Below are 7,925 nucleotides of genomic sequence, written 5' to 3'. Positions count from 1 at the left end.
GCAGTCAGTCACCTTTGGCTTACTGCCAGAATTGTGTGTTTTCCTACTAGTCTACAATGGGTTGTGTGGGTTGGTTTTTTTTTAAGATTTTATTTATTTATTTGACAGAGAGAGAGTGCACAGGGGGAGCTGCAGGCAGAGGGAGAGAGAGAAACAGGCTCCCCGCTGAATAGGGAGCCTGATGCCAGGCTTGATCCCAGGACCCCAGGATCGTGACCTGAGCCGAAGGCAAATGCTCAACCAACTGAGCCACCAGGTGCCCCTACAGTGAATGGGTTTAAGACTAAAGTCCCTTAGCGTAGGTTGGGTTTTCTAGGAAGCAGATGCTGAGACAGAGTTGGGAATATGAAATGATTGATAGGGAGTAACACATGTGAAGGAAAGGAAGCGGAAGCATTGGGAATCTCTGAAGCAGACATTGCTGGGTAGAGGAGTTCCATATTTTGGCCAGGCTTTTTGAAAGCTGCAGCAGCTGAAGGCACTAACAGTTGGAAGCTGTCAGCAAGTTCTTTCACGAAGGAGGATCTCTGTGGCACATCTCTCCCTGTCTGCCATATTACCTTTCTCAGCTCCATGGTGGCGAGCATGGGTAGGTCTTTTAGTCATTCAACAAACACTGAGTAAGCACCTCCTATACACCAGGCACTGAGCTAGATATTTAGTGCTACAGAGATGCCTGGACTATTTTCAGGGAGCTCCTTTGCTCATAAGAAGCTCCGCATCGGGGCGCCTGGGTGGCTCAGTTGGTTGAGTGACTGCCTTCGGCTCAGGTCATGATCCTGGAGTCCCAGGATCGAGTCCCGCATCAGGCTCCCTGCTCAGCAGGGTGTCTGCTTCTCCCTCTGATCCTCCTCCCTCTCATGCTCTCTCTCTCTCATTCTTTCCCTCTCAAATAAATAAATAAAATCTTTAAAAAAAAAAAAAAAAGAAGCTCCGCATCGGGCTCCAGGCTCAGCGGGGAGCCTGCTTCTCCCTCTCCCTCTGCCTGCTTGCCCCTGCTCGTGCTCTCTCTCTCTCTCTCTGAAATAAATAAATAAATAAAATCTTTAAAAATAAATAAATAAATAAAACAAAATTAAATTAAATTAATGCTGTAAAATAGTCATTAAAAGCACATCGGTGGATTATAGATGAATGGAAGAGACTATCACAACCAGAAAAAGACTCTTGAATATATGTAAATGTAATATCTGATAAAAGTGGCTTTTTAAACCCAAAAGGTAAGGATGACTTATTTTACAAACATCAGTGGGACAATTGGATAACTTATTGGGAAAAAATTAGATCCTACACATTAAAATTTAGGTGGATTGGAATTCTAAACATAGAGAGACAGAGTTATGAAAGGATTAAAGGAAAATAAAGGATAATATTTTATAATCTTGATGTGAGAAAATCTTTTCTAAGGAAGAACATAAAACCCAAAGACTATAATAGAAAAGGATGGATTGGTTTCACTACATCAAATTAAATCTTTGTAAAGATATTACAAACAAATTTAAAAGATAAGATTGGAGTCATATATTTGGCAAACGTATAATATCAAAAATACATAAAGAACTCCTTAAAGGAAACCCAAATATCTCAATAAAAAATAAAGGACAAAGGCTATGGAGTTTACAGAGGAAGAAATAAATATAATACCCAGTAGCATATGAAAAGATGTTCAACCTCACTGGTGAGCAGGGATACAAATCAACATCATACAGGTTATTATTTTGTTTAACCAGATTGGCAACAATTAAAATGATTCATAATATCCAGTTCTGATTGAAGTTGCAGGAAAATGAGCACCCTCATGCACTATTTTTTTTAAAGATTTTATTTATTTGAGAGAGAGAAAGAGAAAGTGAGAGAGAGCGCAAGTTGGGGGGAGGGGCAGAGGGAGAGGGAGAAGAAGGCTCCCCAATGAGCAGTGAGCCCAATGTGGGGCTCGATCCCAGGACCCCGGGATCATGACCTGAGCTGAAGGCAGACGCCCAACGACTGAGCCACCCAGGCACCCCAGTATGTCAGCATTTTAAATATGCATCCCCTTTGACCTAGCACCTCTTATTCTAGGAAATCTCTTTCACAGGAATGTGGGAAAACAATGGGGAAGGGAAGATGGATGTAAATGGGGAGATCGGAAGCAGGTTGAACCCACCAGCAAGAGTTGGCACTTGCCCCATGGGATGGACTGGAACCCATACTGGTTTTCCCTGCTTCCAATCTTGCTGATGTCGGTGTCCTGCAGAAGCCAGGGCCCTTTGTCACAGAGTGAAACACAAGCATTTGGCCCAGGAGTTGGAGAAGCTGATGGAGGATCTGGGGGAAGGTAGAGAAGTTGCAGGTCTAGCTGCGGCTTCACCTCCAAGGAGGTAAGTCAGCAGATCCCCAGTGATGTGCATGAACTAGAAAATGTCTGCTTTCCTTCTACCCTCCAAATCTCCCCTATGGCTTACTCTAAAGGATGTGTAGTTCAGCCCAGCCAAGTTGAACATTACAAATTGGACATATGAGTGGATACATGTCCATGCATCATTACTTGTACTAGGAAAAATCGGAAACTGTAATGACCATTGTTAGGGGAATGATCGATAAAGTTGTGGTGCACATATATCCTGGAATAACACGCAGCTCTTAAAAACAATGAGATCACCACAACGGGATGCCGCTACACACCCACCGCAACGTCTAACGTGTATAAAGTGAACAACACTAAATGTCGGCAAGGATGGGTAATAATTAGCACGCTTGTACATTGTTTTTGGAAGTGTATAATGGTACAGCCACTTTGGAAAATAGTGCGGTATTTTCTTATAAAACGAAACATGCACCTACCCAATGAGCCAGCAGTTCTATTCGTAGGTATTTACTCAAGAGCAATAAAAGGGGGCGCCTGGGTGGCTCAGTCGGTTAAGCGGCTGCCTTCGGCTCAGGTCATGATCCTGAGGTCCTAGGATCGAGCCCCACGTCCGGCTCCTTGCTCAGCAGAGAGCCTGCTTCTCCCTCGCCCTCTGCCTGCCACTCTGCCTACTTGTGCGCTCTCTCTATCTCTCTGTCAAATTAAAAAAAAAAAAAAAAAATCGCAATAAGGAAGGTTATGTGCAGTGATCTTCCCGGGTCTCAGGTGTTCGCGCCTGCCTCTGCCTGTTCACGCTTAGCCTCTGACACCCAATCCAGCTATGACTCCTAACCTCCTGGGGCCGTGTCCTTGCTTGCGACAGGGCCACCCTGTTCCCGACGCGCCTGGTCCAGGGCTCCATCCAGGAGAATGTGCTGGAGGCCCTTACGGATCTCATCAACGAGGCCCGCTGGATCCGAAGCTGCAGTGGTGTAAACCGTTCCCAGGGCAGTCTCCCTGGCGCGGCTCCCCGTGCGCTCCCACGGCCTCGGCTCTTACCGCGGCCACTGCAGCCTGGCCGGAGCAGGAACGTCACCAGCATGTCCAAAATACGAAAATGTGCAGTGAAGACCTCCTAACGCTAAGGGCTGAAGATAATGCGGACATCCTGGCACTAGTATTTGAAGCTGCAAATCAAGAAAACGTTTCGGATTATGAAATGCAGTTAATGGCTTAAAAAAATTTTTTTTTGTTTAATTTATTTAAGAGAGAGAGAAGGGAGGAGCAGGGAGAGGGGCAGAGGGAGAAGCAGGCTCCCCACTGAGCAGGGAGCTCCACCTGGGGCTCAATCCTATGACCCCAGGGTCACACCCGAGCTAAAGGCAGACGCTTAACCCACTGAGCCACCAAGGCACCCCTGAAATGAAGTCAATGGCTTTAGATGTGGAACAACTTGGAATTCCAGAACAGGCCAATAGCTAGCTATGCAGTAAAGACACCGTCTGGTGAATTTGCATATATATGTCCAGATCTCAGTCATATTGGAGATGCTGTTGTAATTTCCTGTGCAAGAGAGGGAGTGAAATTTTCTGCAAGTGGTGTACTAGGAAATGGAAATATTAAGTTGTCACAAACAAGTAATGTCGATAAAGAAGAGGAAGCTGTTACGATAGAGATGAATGAGCCAGTTTGGCTAACTTTCGCTTTGATACCTGAACTTTTTTACAAAAGCCGCTCCACTCTCTTCTACAGTAACAGTATGTCTGCAGATGAACCCCTTGGTGTAGAGTATAAACTTGCTGATATCAGACCTTTAAAGTACTAGTTGGGTTCCAAGATCGAGGATGAAGAGGGATCTTCGGCATTCTTAAAAACCAGGATGGGGGCGCCTGGGTGGCTCAGTCGGTTAAGCGGCTGCCTTCGGCTCAGGTCATGATCCCAGGGTCCTGGGATCGAGCCCCGCATCGGGCTCCCTGCTCAGCGGGGAGCCTGCTTCTCCCTCTCCCTCTGCCTGCCTCTCTGCCTACTTGTTCTCTCTCTCTATCTCTCTGTCGAATAAATAAATTAAAAATCTTAAAAAAAAAAATTTTTTTTAAATCCAAGATGATAAAATTAAACTCTTTGAGAACTGCTTCTGAGATAGCAACATGTACTTAAGTTTCTTCTGTCATCAAATTTGTACCTCTAAGTACATATGTAGATATTTTCTGTAAATGACCTATTTTTTTCCTCTATTTTTTACAGTTTGTTTAAAGAATAAAGTCCAAAGTCAAATCTGATCTTGTTAACCTAGAAATGTATCTGCCTTACCTAAAAATACTTATGATTTTCAGAGCAAAAGCGTTTTGACTTTAAATGCTGTTTTTAAAAAAGATTTTATTTATTCATTTGAGAGAGAGAGAGCATGAGGGAGCGCACAAGTGGGTGGGGGAAGGGCAGAGGGAGAGGGAGAAGCAGGCTCCCCGTTGATCAGGGAGCCCAAGACGGGGCTTGATCCCAGGACCCCAGGATCACGACCTGAGCTGAAGGCAGATCCTTAACCGACTGAGCCACCCAGGTGCCCCTGTAAATGCTGTTTTAATAATTTTTTTCAATTTATTTTTTTAAGATTTATTTATTTATTTGAGAGAGAGAACAGGGAGAGGGACAGAGGGAGAGGGAGAGAACTTCAAGCGGACTCCCCACTGAGCCCATCATGGGGCTCGATCTCATGACCCTGAGATCATGACCTGAGCTGAAATCAAGAGTTGGATGCTCAACCGACTGAGTCACTCAGGCACCCCAGAATTTTTTTCAATTTAAATAAATCTTATTTGAATTTCAAACAGAAAAAAAAAAGTTATGTGCATAAAAAGACTTGTACAAAAATGTGCATAGCAGCTCTATTCATAATAGCCATAACCTGGAGACAGATCAAGGGTCCATCAATAGGAGACTAGATATATAAACTCTTGTATTCATACAGCGGAATACTAATCAATGATGTAAGGGAATCAGTTACTAATACATGCAACAATATGGGCAAATCTCAAAAAACATTATGCCAAATGAAATAACCCTTACCCAAAAGAGCACATGTTTTATAATTCCACTTATATGAAATTCTAAAACAGGTAAAACTAAACTTTGGTGGAATAAAATTGGAAGAATGGTTGCCTCTGGAAGATTAGGGGCAGCAATTGAGCTGGAAAGGGGCAGGAGGGAACTTGCTGAGGTGATGATGATGTTCTATGTCTTTTTTTTTTTTTAAGATTTTATTTATTTATTTGAGAGAAAGAGAGAGAGACAGAGAAACAGCATGAGAGGGGAGAGGGTCAGAGGGAGAAGCAGGCTCCCCGCTGAGCCGGGAGCCCGATGTGGGACTCGATCCCAGGACTCCAGGATCATGACCTGAGCCGAAGGCAGTTGCTTAACCAACTGAGCCACCCAGGCGCCCGATGTTCTATGTCTTTATAGATGTTTTGATTACACAAATGTATGAAGTCTTAAAATCTCAGCATAAGTAGACTTAAGATTAGTACATTTCATTGTATGTAAATTTTACCTTGAATGAAAATGTATACAAACATGAAACTCATTAATTGTACGTATGGTGATTTTTTAGGGGGAAGTGTATTGATGCCTGCAATTTACTCTAGAACCTATCAAGGGGCGCATGGGTGGCTCAGTCGGTTAAGCATCTGACTCTTGATTTCAGCTTGGGTTGTGATCTCAGGGTCGTGGGATCAAGGCGTGCGTTGGACTTCACACTCGGCGTGGAGTCTGCTTGAGATTCTTTACCCCTCCCTCTCCCTCTGCCCGACCCCCCGCCTTAGCATTTGCTCTTGCTCTCTCTCAAATAAATAAATAAATAAAATCTTTAAAAAAAATGAATGGGCGAAGGAAGAGAGGGATGGATAGATGTACAGATATGAGACAAAGCAAATCTAGTAAAATGTTAATGGTAGGGTCTGTGTGGTGAGTACACTGGCATTCACTGTAAAGTTCTTTCAACTTTGTTTTAAGGTTGAAGATTTTTATAATTGGGGCGCCTGGGTGGCTCAGTGGGCTAAGTGTCTGCCTTCGGCTCAGGTCATGATCCCAGGGTCCTGGGATAGGGCGCCGCATGAGGCTCCCCACTCAGAGGGAAGCCTGTTTCTCCCTCTCCCTCTGCCTGCCGCTCCCCGTGCTTATGCTCTCTCTCTGTGTCAAATAAAGAAATAAAATCTTTAAAAAAAAAGGAATCATCTTGTTTAAAAAAAAAAATTTATAATAAAATATTGGAAAAAGAATGAGATTGATTTTGTGTGTACTAACATAGATATCCAAAACATACTGTTAAAAACAAGCCTTGGGGAAAAATATAGTATGATATCATGGACATAAAACAACTGAGCAAAATAAAAACCTTACTTCTGTGAATAGATTAATAGAGGATACATATTAAACTGTTAACAGTGGTAACCTTTGGGGAAGAAAGTATAATGAGAGGGTTGGTGTCTTAGCTTGGTTCCCCAGAAAGCAAAGCCTGGGGCAAACGCTTATGTGGTAACACTTTTGGAGATAATGCAGTTCTAGAAAAGCAGGAATCAGGGGCAAAGGAGAATAAGGCAGGGAAAGGAGACCGTAAAAATGTGGGTGTATTACTGAGCTGGCCCAGCTTTCTAGCAAGCACCAATGATTGTTTGGTTTCAAGAGAGGTCATCAGAAATGCTGTATGAACCTACTGCATCCCCCAGCTGTCCATGGTGGGGAGGAAGGGAGAAGAATTTATCTGCTGGTTGCTCTATCTCACTAGACAAAGGGTACCCCAAAAGGCATCAACTCCCCCATGTTTCTGGAACCAACCTGGCCAGCCAGTCTGCAAGCATGGGTGCTGAGTGAGTCTTGTGGAATATCGGGTCTCAGCAGCAAGAGTTAAGCCCCAGAGGTGGTTCTGAGGCTCAAGGAAAGAATGGGTTGTGCCTCTGAGCAACTTGGGGGGCCAGGAGTAGTCCCCCACAGTAGGCGCTCCTGGATAAACCAGTGGAACACAAAGACAATATCGCCTCTGCCTCAGGCATATGACAGGCTTCCCCCTTGCAGCCTAGAGGAATGTACTTACTACCAGGCAATCCTTTTGGGGAAGCCTTCAATAACAGCAAGAGAAAAGACCACTGAGCAAATCTAGGGAAATGCATAATCTGGGTCCAGCACAAGTGATTTTGGTAAGTGAGGACTTTAACCTTTAACCTAGTGTACTTCTGCATTGCTTAAATCTTTTACAAGACTGTATTTATGTATTGCTTGTGTAATTAAACAAAACCAATAAAACCGGGGTGCTTGGGTGGCTCAGTGGTTAGGCGTCCGACTCTTTTTTTTTTTTTTAAAGATTTTATTTATTTATTTGACAGAGAGACACAGCGAGAGAGGGAACACAAGCAGGGGGTGTGGGAGAGGGAGAAGCAGGCTTCCTGCTGAGCAGGGAGCCCGATGCGGGGCTAAATCCCAGGACCCTGGGATCATGACCTGAGCCGAAGGCAGACGCTTAATGACTGAGCCACCCAGGCGCCCCAAGGCATCTGACTCTTGATTTTGGTTCAGGTGATGATCTCAGGGTCGTGAGATTGAGCCCCAAGTT

At 44.2% G+C, this 7,925-nt stretch overlaps 1 pseudogene; it reads left to right on the top strand.

Moving 5' to 3' along the window:
* Window positions 1-585: 585 nt before the first annotated feature.
* LOC118518480 (proliferating cell nuclear antigen-like) lies at window positions 586-7,465 on the top strand (annotated as a pseudogene).
* The last annotated feature ends 460 nt before the right edge of the window (window positions 7,466-7,925 follow it).

This window comes from Halichoerus grypus, chromosome 5 (assembly GCF_964656455.1).
Source record: "Halichoerus grypus chromosome 5, mHalGry1.hap1.1, whole genome shotgun sequence".
NCBI classification, from domain to species: Eukaryota; Metazoa; Chordata; class Mammalia; order Carnivora; family Phocidae; genus Halichoerus; species Halichoerus grypus.
Note: the sequence above shows the minus strand (reverse complement) of the source record. Positions and strands in the feature narration are given on the sequence as shown.